General features: G+C 40.2%; 1 protein-coding gene across 1 annotated transcript in view; it reads right to left on the bottom strand.

Moving 5' to 3' along the window:
• The window catches only part of LOC137274025 (neutral amino acid uniporter 4-like), a 36,945-nt gene extending 35,198 nt beyond the window's left edge, over positions 1-1,747 (bottom strand). Inside the window, exon 1 of the mRNA XM_067806982.1 lies at positions 1,660-1,747. The gene's annotated coding sequence lies outside the window, so the exon portion shown is untranslated. The remainder of the gene's footprint in view (positions 1-1,659) is intronic.
• Positions 1,748-16,527: the final 14,780 nt, after the last annotated feature.

The raw sequence follows: 16,527 nt of genomic DNA, 5'->3' as shown, positions 1-16,527 counted from the left end.
AAACAGACTCAGTATATAATAGTATTCATTAGGTCTATTGACTGGATACCATGGAAACCAGTTAAAAATGCATGCGTGGGTTTCCTTTAGAACACGATGGGAGGGAGTCTGCACATGTATAACTTTCCTGTTGCCTTGATGAACCTGTTGTTGCCATCAAATAAACCTGATCATGACTCACTGCAAAATTATATTTTTTATCATATCTGTTATGACACTTAATGGTTTTATGTTATTTCATATAACAAGATGTTTGGGATCTTTTACCATCTGAAAACTGATAAAAACCAGTATTCCCAAATTTGTACGTCCATATGCTTATATAATAACAATGTTTGTACATGTCACTCCTACCAGAGACCATATAATAGACACCAGATACCATATATAGTCAGTTTGCAGTAAAAACGTACCAATGAATTTCATTTTATACAAAAAAGTAAAACAGATATAGTGAAGGTAAAGAGTTTCTTCAGTTCCCAAAATTCCAAATAATATTTATGAACCGATATATACTAAAATAATTAACAGAACCTACCACAACCATTACTAGAGAACTCACAAAAATAACTAAAACTACAAACAGGAATTCGAATATATGCTAAGATGAATATAATTCAGATTTAAATATCTGATGGGCAAAGTAAAATTATGAGGATTCACGATCATAATTTCACAGGTACATTTTCACTGCAAACACGCTATAATAAATGATCTCTGTACACATAGACCCTGACTGCCATCCGCACATGCACGCACGCACGCACGCACGCACGCACGCACGCACGCACGCACGCACGCACGCACGCACGCACGCACGCACGCACGCACACATATATTGTCTACACTGTAATGTTTTGGAATAAATGCCAGTTTTGATTGTAACATTCAGTTCAACATCTCTCTCTTCTAAAATGTCTAATAAAGAGGCAAGAGAAAACTGAGGTTCTATAACTTGAATACAATTACTGGATTATGAACAATAAATGGTTCAAGAGCCTTAAACTTGTCACAATCCAGTCCTACATATATCATACTCTGGCCAATCCTAAGTGTCATGTATGACAAATTTTCTCTTTCATACGATGTTGGCAACTAACTGGTGAAGCCCCAACTAACTGACTTTATCTGGGATTTCGTTTCACGTTAACAGAAGGCAGAGTAAGACCTGTCAGACGGGTAGTGCAAGTAGTCGTTGTTCAATTACTGCTTTGTTAATTCACATTATGTCATCTATTAGAACCACCTAACTGGTAATGAGTATCCACAAAATATAGCAGGAGTGTCGTTCTTTCGCCCTGGGCACTAGCAATATTGATCAGTTAACACTGGTAATGGGCAAAACGATTAGGGGCTATGCCTCTTATTTTGCCAAGTTTGTATGAATCTATTTTTAATATGAGGAAAACGACAGATAACTTTTAATCAGTCACCGATTCACTACCCTATTCAACCATCACTGTGATATCAATTTACAAAAGTAATTCAGTAGGACGGGTTTCGTAAACTGAAAGTGACTGGTCATTGTTTGAAACAGTGACACCACCAGCTGATATCACTTCGTCGAGGTCTTCGATTGAATGATTATTAAGAGATTCATTATGCTAACAATACAACCAACTATTACAACTAGAAATGCGTCGTAAGCTAAATATTTACCTTCACTTATGACAAAGATTGATATATCAATCTGTTTTCATAGATCTTCTATCAGAGGGTATCGCCAAGCAGTGTCCGCGAATATCTGTTGAAGTTGCCATTTACAAATCATGTGACTTGCGTCTCGCTCAACAGGGGAGGTCACTCTCATTTTGTACCCTGAAGCCCACTGAATGAATGGACTTTCAGAAGGCGTCGTAAATAGGGTGATTTCAAACAGTCGGTGGTTGTGAGTGCGCGCGTATGCGTGTGTGTGTGTGTGTGTGTGTGTCGGGGGGGGGGGGGGGCGTTGGCCATAGGGAGTTACTGAAAACTGATAAGGTAAACAATTTTGATACGAACTTTTGATACGAACTAAGATCCAATCAGTTATGCCTGATTCCGTTGCACCTTCTCTAAGTATTTTATATTTTCGCTCCCCAATTGCCATCCAGACAGCCCAAATGCACATGTCCAACGTTCAACACATTTACCTTGTGCATATCCAGGTCCGCCAAAGAAAGTGATGATATAGTTAGGCAACTTTTTTTTGTACACGGTTTTTCAGAGTTGGTCAGATGTTTTCATCATATTCTACGTTGAAATTCCAACAGCAGCTAGATCTCACCCAATCACTCACGTTATGATATACAATGCACTCATAATCGCTACTGATATGTTCCTGTTTTTTGCCGAGATTCCTATGATTGATGCCAATGTTACTGCGTTGTAATTACGATATTTTGTATCCATTCCATTTGGGGTGTACTCCCGCTTGATACGATTTAAAATAATCAATCTACGACCAGGAATATCTACAAATGTCTCCCAAAATCGGGTATAAAAGGATCCCAATTGGAATCGATTTCCGTTCTTCTCCAAATCAACAAGAAAGATGTTACCAGCTCTCCAACATCTCGTCCATCTTCTGCATCAACTACGAAAGTACTGAAATAATAAAAATGGGGTTTTTTTCACGTTTATCTCTACAATTTATGTAGTTGATATGCGAATGTGTGAGATTGCAAACGTGAAAAAAGGACTCTACTGCGGAGAGATTAGTGCAGAAACGAGCAATGCTGATTTTTTTCAGGCGACTTATTTGGAACAAACTATGGCTTTATGCAAATGGATGGGTTGTCCCAAAAGCAAAACCAGGACGGTTAAGCAGATGATGGCTGGGGTAGGGCAGGGGGATAGAGATATCAGCTATAATCCCACTGGGATTTAAAGTAGGGAAGTACACGGCATTTCCTAACATATATAACAACATCCAGTCCTGTCGATCTTCGGGTGGTCATGCCACCTACATAACCTTTATAGAGATTTAACACGATACTCTTCTATGAGTATCAGGTATTATACTCTTTTACATATCTTAACATAAACTTCATGAAAGAAAGACACGACCTTTTTCTAATATAATAAAATGTTAATCAATAAATGCGACATATTCGACACACATGAAAAAGCACAATACATCTTTGAGATGACCCCTGCGCCAGTAGGCAGCGCATGCATTTCATGCCAGGTGAGTCGACATTCCGTCGTCATACCTGGCTGAGCGACATAATAGCCATCTATAGTCTGACCTATTGTTTTCAGCAGCTAGTCGTATTTTTCTAAGTTCTGCCTGATTTAACGAGTAAACAGGCTTTTCTTGATATCCTCTTACGCATCACACGGAATGTCCAGTTTGGCCGAAGTGGATCGAATTATTTCGACCAGGGATAATCTACATTTATACATAGATTCCCTGTTTCGACATATCCTATTTGCAGTTGTGCAAATTTGAGGGATACAGAGTAACAGCCTAACAACAGTTGTTTTCTATTTCCGACAGTACTTTACTCCAACACTGAAAATCCATTGTTATACGTATATACCTGGATCTTAGAAGGAAGAGCAAGATGAAAGCCCTTTTGGGTGCGTGCATGACGTTCAGTAGAAAGAAGACTACAGTTTAGCTTCAACGACTCATGATGTTCATGACAGAATTGAGGTAGACGGATACCACTTCATTTTTAACTACCTGCGGATGCCACCTGATATGTGTGTTGAGCTGCAGAATAGCCTGGTTCCAAGACACATCAACCAAGACAACGGCTGTCGAAAAGTTCTTGACTTCAGAGTTTCAAGGCATACCATTGCCAACTTTACATCCAAAGTTTGCGGGACCATTGCTGAGCACTACAAAGATAGAGTCATCACGTGTCCCGTTACTGCCGAGAGTTGGAGCCAAATCAGCAAACAGTTTTGAACACAACTGGACCCTGACTCAGCCCGTTGGAGCAAACACATTACAACCAGGAGACCTCGCTGTTCAGACTCTGTACCACAACTACAAGTGAATCTTCTCCACAGCCCTTCTAGCCCAGGGACCCCAGAAATGGACTTCACACAATGTACACATGTTGTGAGGAATCAAACTTGAGACTTACGCGTGGAGAGCGAGCGTTTTAGCCATCACACTACCCAGATATTGCTTGAATACATGAGGCTGCGACATGAGACAACAATAACTCACCTGTGAATGCCATGGGGCAACGTAATGCTTACTCCCGCCCGCCATGATGTACATGTACGTTGTTACTGTGCGTGCCCTCAAAATACAAGGAAACACCTGTTTCGATACGTACATGTCCCAAACTCATCGGGGATGGGTAGGGACGTCCTCGTGTTTAGAGACAGTCTGTCAATCAAAATTCACCGTTTAAAATGTCACGTCTCGTTGTTTACCAAATCTCTTCTGAAATTGTGTTCCTCTCACCAACATTACGATTATTTTGTCACTTAAAGTAGACGAGTGCTTAGTCTTTGAATGTATAATTTTGATAGAACGTTTAGAAGCAAATAAACCTATTTAAATTAAAAAGGAGCCCAGGGGAGACCAGAGACTGAGAAAAAGATAAGGCTTGCTTCAGTTATGGCTTCAGCATTGAGGAGTGGGCTTGCCGGTAGGAAAAATAACGTGGTTCAGGGACCGAGTAATGTTTCGCGCCATCAATCGACAAGCTACCAAATGGTCAGTCTCAGCTTACTCGACCGTGACGGACACAGGGACTGGGTAACTGTCCACCTTGGCAGAATTTCTTCACAGTGCGACAGTAAGAACGATGGATGCCCATCAGATGCCTTTATTTGACGATATCCCCGTTAGTTCTGGTCTGATTGTAATAAAGTATCTCAGCAGCGTAGTATTTTTCAGATTTTCTGATGCGTGGATTGTATGATAACTGGTCCAGTTTGATCCTATATGTGTTCCTCTGTTTATTACCTCGATAATTAACCGTGTCATGTAAAACTGTAATATCTATTGACTTATGATATTAAACACACACACAGACGGACGCACGCACGCACGCACGCACGCACGCACGCACGCACGCACGCACGCACATGTGATTTGTTTGAATCCGTAGACTAAATCAACCTTACATTGCCATTGGTAGAAAACTCTGAAAATCTACTTAGGTAGATACAGTAAATACAGAATTAACTTTAGTACATAGAAAATGTTTATATATGTATATCTTTTGCAAACAATGAAGTTCCGGTGAATCCTCAAAACAGCGTTGGCACATAATCGTTGGGGTAATTAAATTTGCATGCAGTACAAGGAATAATGCTCCGTAGCTGTAGCCCATGTTTGGTGGTATATACCTTGTTTGGCTGTTTTATATTTGTGATCTAGTAATTTACTATCAAACTGTAAAAATGTGTGTCAGAGTTCCTCCTGTTCCCCCATCCCAAATAATATTTATAAATTGCTAGAACTATTAACAGAACCTAACACAACCGTTACTAGAAGACTCGCCCCCAAAACAACTAAAACCCCCAAAGTAAGTACAATATAGAGGGTTGAAGCACTTAGTGTTATGTCTGTTAGTCTGCAGAAGAAAGAATATGGGGGAACGGAAGGAACTCTTTCCAAATTGTCTTATACTATTTCCACGCACGCACGCACTCACACGAATGCACGCACGCACGCAGGCACACCCACTCGTGCATATATCCTCATTTATACCTCTGTATTTATGTGCGTGTGAGTAATGGTAGCTTTGTTATCACTATATGTAATTTTATATCTGTAAACTACGTGCCGACCTGTATGCGAAATGACTGTATACACGTCATAACAAAGCTCTTACATTACAAAAACATTCCAGTGAACAATGATATAATGTGCTTACCTCATCAAACGAATTATCCATATCAGATTAACTACAACTACCACAATCCGCTGAATTAAATATCTCACATCCATGTAGACTCTGACCTTGTCCTCACACTGCATCTATACAACGTGGCAGTGTTTCAAACGCACGATTGACTCGTGCTGAAAGGTACGTGCACGGACTTCTCAATGTCATTGCGTATATTGTATGCGTCTAACCATTAATCAGTTTTGAGTGAGTGAGTGAGTTTAGTTTTATGCTTCTTTTTAGCAATATTCCAGCAATATCACGGCGAGGGACACCAGAAAATGGGCTTCACACATTGTACCCATGTGGGGAATCGAACCCAGGTCTTCTACGTGACGACCGAACGCTTTAACCATTAGGCTACCCCACCGCCCATAATCAGATTTGAAGAATTTTGAAGTCACTTTTTCATATTTGCTTTATGTATGAGGGATATTCGTAGGGTATATTTACCTCTCGACATAACTGAAACTGAAAACACAGTAACTGAACAAGGTATTTCCCTGAACGATAAACATTTAAAAACACAACGTATAACAAATGAAAAGCATATCATTTCGAGAGGTAAATGAGGGATATTCGTGGGGGTACATTTACCTCTCGACATGATATGCTTTTTATTTGTTATACGTAGTGTTTTTTTAAGATTCCGTTTTCAGTTACTGTGTTTCTGTACCGGACATGCCTCTTACTAATACAACGGGAACAAAATGTATTGAACTATATCTTGTGTCAACTCTTATGAGTAAGTTCGATTACAAGATTGGCTGGGATTACACAAATATCATGTAATTAAAAATTAACGAAACTCTTAACATACTATGTCAAAACTCCACCAAACATGTTGTTTAAGAAACTATCATCATTGAAAACGCAAAAGTTGTTACCTGTCACGGCGGGGTGAAACCGCAGAAACGGAACAGCCACTATCTCGTCGTGCACGGGATACACATGCGTGATGAAATTGTAAGTTGTATACTGATGTGAAACAGTTGATGGTTAAAGTGTACGATTTTGAAGCCGAAAGGGACGAACCATTTTATGCCATTAATAAATTCCGTAAGCGGGCATCAAAAGCTTTAGGAGTATCAGCAAGGGTACTGACAAATGTTCTGGAACACTAACATTGTGATGGTGATGCGAAGCAGGTACGGGTCGTGCCCAAATCACACAAATGAAAACATTTGGACAACTTTCAAAAGCACCTTGCAAGGCAGTCTATCAACAAGTTCTATTCTGAAAACAAATACATGTCTCTGAACATTTTAGAAAGCATTTGAATCAAGAACACAACCTGAGAGTATCAAAGTACACACTCTGACGACGCTTACACTCTTTCGGGTATCGTTATAACAAAAGTTTCGGGGTAGAATAGGTCAGTACTCTGTGAACGCCTTGATACCGTCCGCTTGAGAGAAAAAAATTCTCAGGGTAACAAAGAAGTACCGCGAGGAAGGGTTCGAGCCACTTGGAGTCAGTAGGGACCCGATGGGGGTGATAAGGGGTCAAGTAGACAGCTATAAGAACGAGTACACACACACACACACACATATGTTTAACACGTGTGTGTGTGTGTGTGTGTGTGTGTGTGTGTGTGTGTGTGTGTGTGTGTGTGTGTGTGTGTGTGTGTGTGTGTGTGTGTGTGTGTGTGTGTGTGCCAACACTTTATATTTTGTTCAGTCATTTACAGTAGAATTCTTTCCTATTGTAATAAGGTTGGTAGTACTGTGAGTGCAGTGGTATCAAATGGTATCAAATTTTGAGACATTAAACAGACATACAAGTATTGGGGAGAGAGAGGCAAAAGGAATCACATACTGAGTAGCTAAGTATGGTACTGATTTGTGTTACATTTGTTCATTCTTTCATTTCTTTTTAACTTGCTTTATGTTCAGCGTACCGATATGCAGCAAACCATTCACAAAAACTACACAGTTTTATACCAGTCAAGATATAGAATGTGACGACAGTCAAGTCTAATATTGCCGTTACTCCATCAGGATGGACACTGTATCTCTTCTTCATTTGAAATTTCTCTTTTACGCATGGATATACAGTTTCACCATTCTAAAAGAAGTTAGCTGAAGACAGAGTTCATACATTTTCTATGTAGTAACTATCTGCTAATCAAACTGGAGTCCTGGGTCTCCTTTCACGAAGCAACCTTTACTAAGGTTAACCTTAAACCCATTCTTTAACACTGCACTAAGGTTACCTGATCTTAGGTTGACTGGTGAAAAGAAACGTATTTATCCCTCCGTGCTCAGGATGTAGCACCACTGCACCTCTCTGAATCTTGTTAGGTTTGTGTTTTTCGGCTATGCAATTAAAACATTTTTAAATGTCTTTCAGTGACACATGTTTTTGATTTTGTAGAGATGAGAATAGAAAAGGTTAAGTAATGAACTTTTTTGAGAAGTACAATGTAACTTTAAAAAGTATTTTGTTGGTTTTTCCACTTTTTCGACCCGGTTTGCTTTAGACAATATAAGCATTCCTTCATTTTCTGGTTGGTGGTTTTATCTAGCTCATATTTTTCATCAAGGAGACTTTGCTTTGTTCATTATCTGAATGTATGTCTATATGTTTTTGTCTAGTTCGTCTAGCTTAGTTAGATCCTTCTTTTTCATTTACACTTTACAGCATAGTGAATTGTTTCACCCCTGAAACACGACGAGTAATGTTTCCCAGAGTAGAGCATTGTTTGGTTCATTATCTTGCTATGTTGGTCTTGTGTTGATTTAGTCTAAACTTTTAACTGTTTTCCTATCTCGAAGAGGTGAACTGTCACGCCCTCCCCGAGCTTAAGTAGAACATGATACAGCCAAGGGGATTAGTGAGTGATGAGAATGTTGACTAATCTCGGTGTTATTAAACGTATATTGTAGTCCATGTGAGATAAGAAAAAAATCCAGTCTCGCTTATGTGAGGCGTGAGTTGCCGCCAGGAGAGGCGTCTAACATGGATGGTAACTTCACGTAACGATTCCCCCAGGACAAATTTATCAATCATTTCAAAAGCTTTACCTCTTGCGTTTGGTGATTGTTGTGTGTTTTAGTTGCACGTGTCTAGTTGTTTAGAAGATTCCAATCCCCATCCATACAACTTTCATTACTGTCATAATTCACTGTTAGATATGGCCACGGACCACTGAAGGTCCCGGGGTAGACTAGGCCTTCAGCAGCCTATGCTTGCCATAAAAGGCGACTATGCTTGTTGTAAGAGGCGACTAACGGGAACGGGTGGTCAGGCTCGCTGACTTGGTTGACACATGTCAGCGGTTCCGAAATGCGCAGATCGATGCTCATGTTGTTGATCAATGGATTGTCTGGCCCAGACTCGATTATTTACAGACTGCTGCCATATAGCTGAATTTACTGGGTACGGCGTAAAACTAAACTCACTCACTCACTAGATATGGCCAGGAGAGGGGTACGTAACTCGTGTCATTCCGGCAAGCCGCATGGCGTGTAGTTTACGGAAAGAGACGAGTAGTTACAAATGGACCCCAACTCGATGCTTGTTATGTGTCAAAATACGACAAACCAGTTGGGGTGGTAATGGCTGAATGCTTTGACAAACATAATCCCTACTACTAAAATCGTTTGTGGCATAATGTTATTTTTTTAAAAAGTCACGAAAAGTATATATCGTCATATTGGAAGCAGTAAGAACGTAGCTAACAGAATTTGTTGTCAAATGTGAAGTTTTTGATAAAACCATGCGACTGACAGTGAGAGAGATTCAAATACACGCACGTGTGTTTGTTGACATTTGTTGATATCTATCTCATTGTAAAAACAAAGCTCACAGGTCACATTTTTCAAAACTAAGTAATCATAAACGCAAAATTGAAGCCTGAAGATATATAAAACCCGCAACCCCACTAGAACGTCGTCTCTGTCTTAGAAGATGAACGACCCTATATAATATCTTGTACTAAGTATAAGAAAGAAAGGGAGTGACTTCTGCAAACATTGCTTTTTCATAATCAAAACTTTGCTACACAAAGAACAATTTTTAACATTTGTTCAAGCAGAAATCTCGAAACTATTTCTAAAATATGTCAAGATATTTTACAATTTTAAATGAATTCTGTGTATTCTGTGTATTCATACAAAATAAGTCAAGATATTTTACAATTTTAAATGAATTCTGTGTATTCATACATTGCTTCCATGTGGTTATACTGCATATGATAAACTGTCGTAATGTATATCATTTATGTATCTATATTTCTATATGTTTGTACCTACTGCGTTCATATTTGTAGTTTATAGAATATTGCTACTGTTTCTTGATAGAATGCTACGCAATAAATATCTTTTCTTATCTTTTCTTATCTAACGGCGTTCACTGAGTGTTTTTCTGACGAGCCTGTGGAGGGGGTTGTACGTGCGCTTCCAACAGTTTTAGGAAACATAATTAGAAATCGCTAAGGGTTTTAAAACAATAATATGATTTCTGTAAAACAATTCAACGTCAATCTTTAATACTGGATAAGTATTTCACATCTATTTTAGTCGGGGGTGGGGGAGGTGAATTTCTGCTTTGTGATTTATTGTAACACTTAACACGCTCAATTAATTATATTTGCATATTCAATAAAACAAACCCTATTTGCAATTAATAAAATCTTTTTAGAAACGTAACTGGATATAAAAGGTGAACATGTGGAAATAACTACGTCAGTATATGTCTTTAACAAAAGTTTTCTTCTTGTTTTAAGTGTCTCAAGGAGGTTTAATTCTTTGAAATAGATAATCAAAAACAAACAGCAATACAATGCATGAGTACTTCGGTGACATTACAAAGTGCAATTGGAATCAAACGGGAATAGAGTTATCGTTCCTGTTTGAAGGAGTACCTACACCAATATGAAATCATTATCAGATGGGTCGGACCTCGTTGTAGCACTTAAGTCGATACAGGCTGATCTTACCTCTCTTAACGATGAGTTTGGTCGTTTTGCACGTGATTTCAACGAACAGATACGTGCGCTTCAATCTAACAACGACTCATTCGGGGACCGAGTGTCGTTCCTAGAGCGGAGGACGGTCAAGCTAGAGGCCCAGTCCAGGCGTAATATTTAACGCCATTATACATGGCATTGCTGAAGCCCAGGGAGGGGCGTTGGACACAGTTGAAAGTAAAGTTAGAGACTTTCTCTCGCTGTCTCTCATTTCTCATAAAGACAAGGAATCCGTTATGGAACGGGAGAGACGCCAACTGATGGGGAATGTTGTTTATAAAGTTTCTGAGGATTTTGCCGAAAACATTCGCTGGATTAGGCAGCTGTTACTCCCTTTATGAAACAGGCAAGAGAGGGTAACAAGGTAGCTGTTTTAAGCTACGACAAACTTGTCATTGACGGTAATGTATTGTTTTTTCGATGAGGATACCAAGGACATCTGTCAGATTGGCGGACGCTGGAATAGGTCGAGCAGAAGTCAACCTCCTCATCATTGCTCTGACTTCCCTTCCGTTGTGTACCCACACAACACGCCGACTGCTCGCCATCAGGGTGATGGCGTCTGCTGCAGGGTCCAGATAGGAAATCGGCGGTGGCCCCGCGGATGAATGTTCTCTTTATATTGCAGATTATGACATAACTATGTCAAATTATCTAAGTTTCTGTTCATGGAACATCTGTGGTATAAATACTAAAGTATCAGATCCTGACCTTTTATCATTTTGTGAAGCTCATGGTATATTTTGTTTTATTGAGACAATGAATCGGACGCTACATTGAATAATTTCGACAATTTTGTATGTAATGCCGTCAGGTGACATAATCTTGGTCGATATTCAGGGTGGTATTTCAGTTTCTATCCGGAAGAATATTTCTTCTCTTTTTCAGAGAATGTATAAGGATTGGGAGAACGGTTTAATTTTCAAATTGACAAATGACGCTGCACGCCATGACATATTTGTTGGATATGTGTACATCCACCCAGAGAGATCGCTAGAGTATACAGACTCAGAAGATAACGGCATAGACATATCAGAAAATAAACTTCTACAAATACTGTTTGATTATGGGGAAGCGAGTAAGTTCATTTTGTTAGGTGACTTTAATGCCAGAACAGCTAACGAGCCAGATTTTATAGTAAATGACAGTTCTGATTATATACCTGTTGGTGACGACTATTCACAGGATAACTTTGCTAAATCCCACAATTCATATGACACTGTCACAAACATGTATGGAAAGTGTTTATTCGAGCTGTGGAAATTATTGAATACAGTCAAACCGCGTTAATCCGAACACTTCTGTTTTTCATCAAAACCGTTCGGATAGTGAAACATACGGACTACTGAAGCAAACACCACTTCAGGAGAGTTACTTCCCTTTGACATACTGAGGCAAGAACACACGAACGTATACATGTATCAAATGACTTTATTACAGTTTGTAGACATAACAACTTGAATATTAACATAACAATCAATCAATACAATGTCTGAATAGATTATTTATAGTATTACACATACCAATTACTCACTTGTGTTGAAAGAAATCTCCAATAACAGTCTGTTTGGAGAGTGGCTTGAAAGAATCACGCATGTTGAGCATTGTCTCCAAGTTTTTGTCATCTCCAACACACTCGAAATAGTTTATCATGGAGTCCATACAGGCTCTCATTTGGCGGACAGTAGGAGCTGGTGTCGTTTCGGGCTCATCGTCGGAATCTTCTGGGTCGTTGTCGGCACTTGTGACCATGGATACAATTTCATCCGATGACAGCATTGTCGATGTTAATGTAGTCATCAGCGTTTTCAATATCTCCGTAATTAGCCAATCTGTTACCGCTAATTAACGTTCGGATACGGAGACTGAAGCATCGATTACTGAATCAACAGGTAATGAGTTTATATAGTAAACAAGATTGGTTACAGCCAGCTACTGTTCGGATATCGCGGGAATCGGATTGTCGGGGTCCGGACTAACGCGGCCTGACTGTATACACATTGCGAATGGTAGAAGTTTGCCTGATATTCCCGGAAATATTAGTTACATTTCAAAGACCGGTTGCAGCACTGTTGATTATACGGTTGTTTCCTCTGAGATGTTCAACAGTATTGATAGTTTTGAGGTTAAATCTCGTACAGAGTCGGATCACCTCCCAGATGTTTGTGTACTCCATGACGTAATCGCTGTGGCACCTTGCGTAAGGAATGATACAGTAATACCCATGTTCTAGTCTGTGAGTTATAAACTGCGGGAGGACCGGAGAGAGAGCTGGTAGATAGCATAAAAACTGGTATTCTGGATGACTTGATGGACCTACTTCATTTTGATGCTGACTCTGTGATTTTTATTTATGTTACACATCAAAGGATGTAATGGCAAAATGTACAATATTTTAAGAAGCATGTATGACTCTGTTGCAGCCTGTGTTAGAACTAATTCTGGCAACACTGAAACGTCAACACTTCCGCTGGTGTGCGACAAGGCTGTGCACTAAGCCCCCTACTCTTCATCGTTTTTATAAATGAACTTGTAGATAATATTGCATAATTAGCTTTCAAGTTAGATTGCAATTCATTACAATCCGTCCGTTTTGGAGCCAAACGGACTATATCGAGAACGTATTGATCACTTTTTTCGGATGGCAGATTCAATTTTGATTTCCCTTGTTGTTCCTATCCAAGCTCATTTTACTCTTCTCAGTGTAAACTACAAAAGAAAGTTTTCACCGAAAATGACAATTCATTGGAATGCTGAACTTTCAAACGCAGTTTGGTGCCATTCGCACTGCTCTACGTCGAAACACCTGAAGTCAACCATCGTTTCTGAACCTACTGAATCGACTTTCATCTGTAAAGAGCACTCACACTCCCAGTCACTGTCACCGACGTGCCCATTGCAATCTGTGTTGACGGTATTAAGGGGTCATGGCCAGTCCACGGAACGGGCGGCAGTCTCGCGTATCAGCCATACCTGGTCGTCGAAGGACTGTTCACATGCTGATGACGCTTCCAGATGACCAATCTGTTCCGGAACTGGATCTGCCGGATGTAACGGTGTCCATATAACTCTTGGTCTACCCTATTTGGGGCGATCTTGGGCCTTGCCTGTTTGCTGGTATAGTACTTTCTCACTCCGCTGATGCTGGTCTGGCTGCAGGTGAATGCTACTAGCATGCACGTGCATTTGTGCCAGCGACCCACATTTACGCTTTATACGTTTTGGAAAATGCACGATTTATACTATGTTTTCTCACACCTGCGTTGTTTTCGGGACCATACTGAATTTTGGCGAATGTTTTCTGACTTCAAACCTGTACTAGCGTTTCTGGTTTCTTTTCACAAAATTACTTTACAACTTATTTTTTGCCGCGTAGTTGATTCAATCACATGCAACTGTGGCGCAAATGGGTTGCGCAGTGTAGAGAAAATGACAGTCTTCTTACATGCGACCGAAGCGAACATAGGTTGGCAACGTACTTTCCTCGCTTCGGTTCAAAAAATATTATTCATGTCAAAATGAAATAGCGCCACCATCAAAAGTATACACCCATTTCTTCAGTGGGTTGTGCTCTCACATCTCGAATCTCATGTTGAACAGTTACTCACGTGGAATATTATTCTTTATTCAAACATTCCCCCTTCCAGCTTCCGGACCAGTGAAGGAGTGAAGGAACAGGAGGGTATTATTCCATATGGAATACTTAGTTACCTCCCCTGATTCATTCGCCCATTACGCCAGAAGTGTTTCATGTAAATTAAATGTTGCGAAAATGCTAACAATAGAGACGACATATGAGACAAATAAACTCCAACAGGTTCATGATAAAATTAGGCAAAATGGTATTTCTTTTTCATTTCTGCTTATTCTTGTTCCGTCATTTCATTCAACCGGAAGCTGACAGAGGTAATGGGGGCGAAGAACGATCTGAATACCACAAGTGGCGCTTAAACTGTTGAACAAAACATATTTCGCGTGAGTTAATTATAAAACATGGGGTAGGAAATCTGAGAGCACTACCAAGTGAGGAAATAGGAGTGTACCTGTGATGGTGACGATATTTTATTTTGACGTGAAAAATATTTTTCGATCCCAAGCGATGGACATACGTTGCCAACCTTTGCTCACTTTGCTCGCATATAGGAAGACTTGTTATATTCTCTATGCTGCGAAACCCCGTTTGCGCTACATTTTGCCTGTACTCACATATAAGAAGACTTGTCATATTCTCTATGCTGCGCAACCCCATTTGCGCTACAGTTTGCCTGTAATTCAATGCATGCTGCTTTTCTTCGGTTTGCAGGGATCGATTTTCATCCGTGTTTCAATCTATGCCCTCATTCCCTTACATATTTATATATGTTGTTCCGTCTCGTATTGCGTACTACAAAGCATTTGCTGACTATTGTACCTTAACCGTTTGTGACCTCGTCTTTGATTTCACATCACGTCCATGCTTTATTTGACTTAGTACTTATATCTCTTTACGTCATTTCCATATTGTGAATATGACACGTGTTACCTACCAACGAGACCATAATTCGTCATTGTCGTCGGTATCGTATATATGTCTTTGATAAACCTTGTATTCATCTTATACATGTTTCTGAAATGGTATGTCCATAAGAAATGGTTGTACTTCATGGTGAAACAATTACCAATGCTGCAATGCATTGTTTACATTCGCTTCGTATCATATGAGTTTGTTGTTTCTCAAGAATTGCAGGCCCATAGCCGGCCGTCCCACATTATGTTGGGTTGGTTGGTTGTTCACAGACGCAATAAGCTATATTCCATCTATATGGCGGCGATCTGTAAATAGCCAGACGAATCTAGCGATCAACAGCATGAGCATCGATCTACTCAACTGGGATGCGAGAACACGTGTCTGCAAAGTTAGCGAGCCTGACCACCCGATCCCGGTAGTCACCTCGTACAAGCATGGGTTGCGGGATGGCCAATTCTAACCTGGATCATCACAGGTAACAGTATGATAGGAAAGACATGAAGCTGTCGTACTCTCTCAACATCAGTCATCTGGCTCCAAACTTCGCTGTACACCGAGCACTGACATTGCACACGCCACAAGAGTGAGTGGGTTTAGTTTTACGCCGTATTCAGCAATAGTCCAGCTGTACACACGCCATAAGAGTGAGAGGGTTTAGTTTTACGCCGCATTCAGCAATAGTTCAGCTGTACACACGCCATAAGAGTGAGTGGGTTTAGTTTTACGCCGCATTCAGCAATAGTTCAACTGTACACACGCCATAAGAGTGAGTGGGTTTAGTTTTACGCCGCATTCAGCAATATTCCAACTGTATACGCGCCATAAGAGTGAGTGGGTTTAGTTTTACGCCGCACTCAGCAATAGTCCAGCTGTACACACGCATAAGAGTGAGTGGGTTTAGTTTTACGCCGCATTCAGCAATATTCCAGCTGTATACGCGCCATAAGAGATAATGGTAGCTATCATCATCGCGCCGATGAAGCTGTTCCACCACTTGAGGTAGACAAGTGATTAAAGCGTTCTCTCGTCACGCTGAACTCCCGGATTCCACTCCCATCTTGGGTACAATGGTTCAAGCCTATTTCTGGTGTCCCCGCCGTGACATTGCTAGGATATTGCCCAGGGCACCGTAAACTAAACTCCCTCACTGTTCCGCTGGGACAACAGTATCTGTTTCCTTTTTTTTCAAACTGTAACAGAATAAA

The sequence above is a fragment of the Haliotis asinina genome, chromosome 2, assembly GCF_037392515.1.
Source record: "Haliotis asinina isolate JCU_RB_2024 chromosome 2, JCU_Hal_asi_v2, whole genome shotgun sequence".
Lineage (NCBI taxonomy): Eukaryota > Metazoa > Mollusca > Gastropoda > Lepetellida > Haliotidae > Haliotis > Haliotis asinina.
Note: the sequence above shows the minus strand (reverse complement) of the source record. Positions and strands in the feature narration are given on the sequence as shown.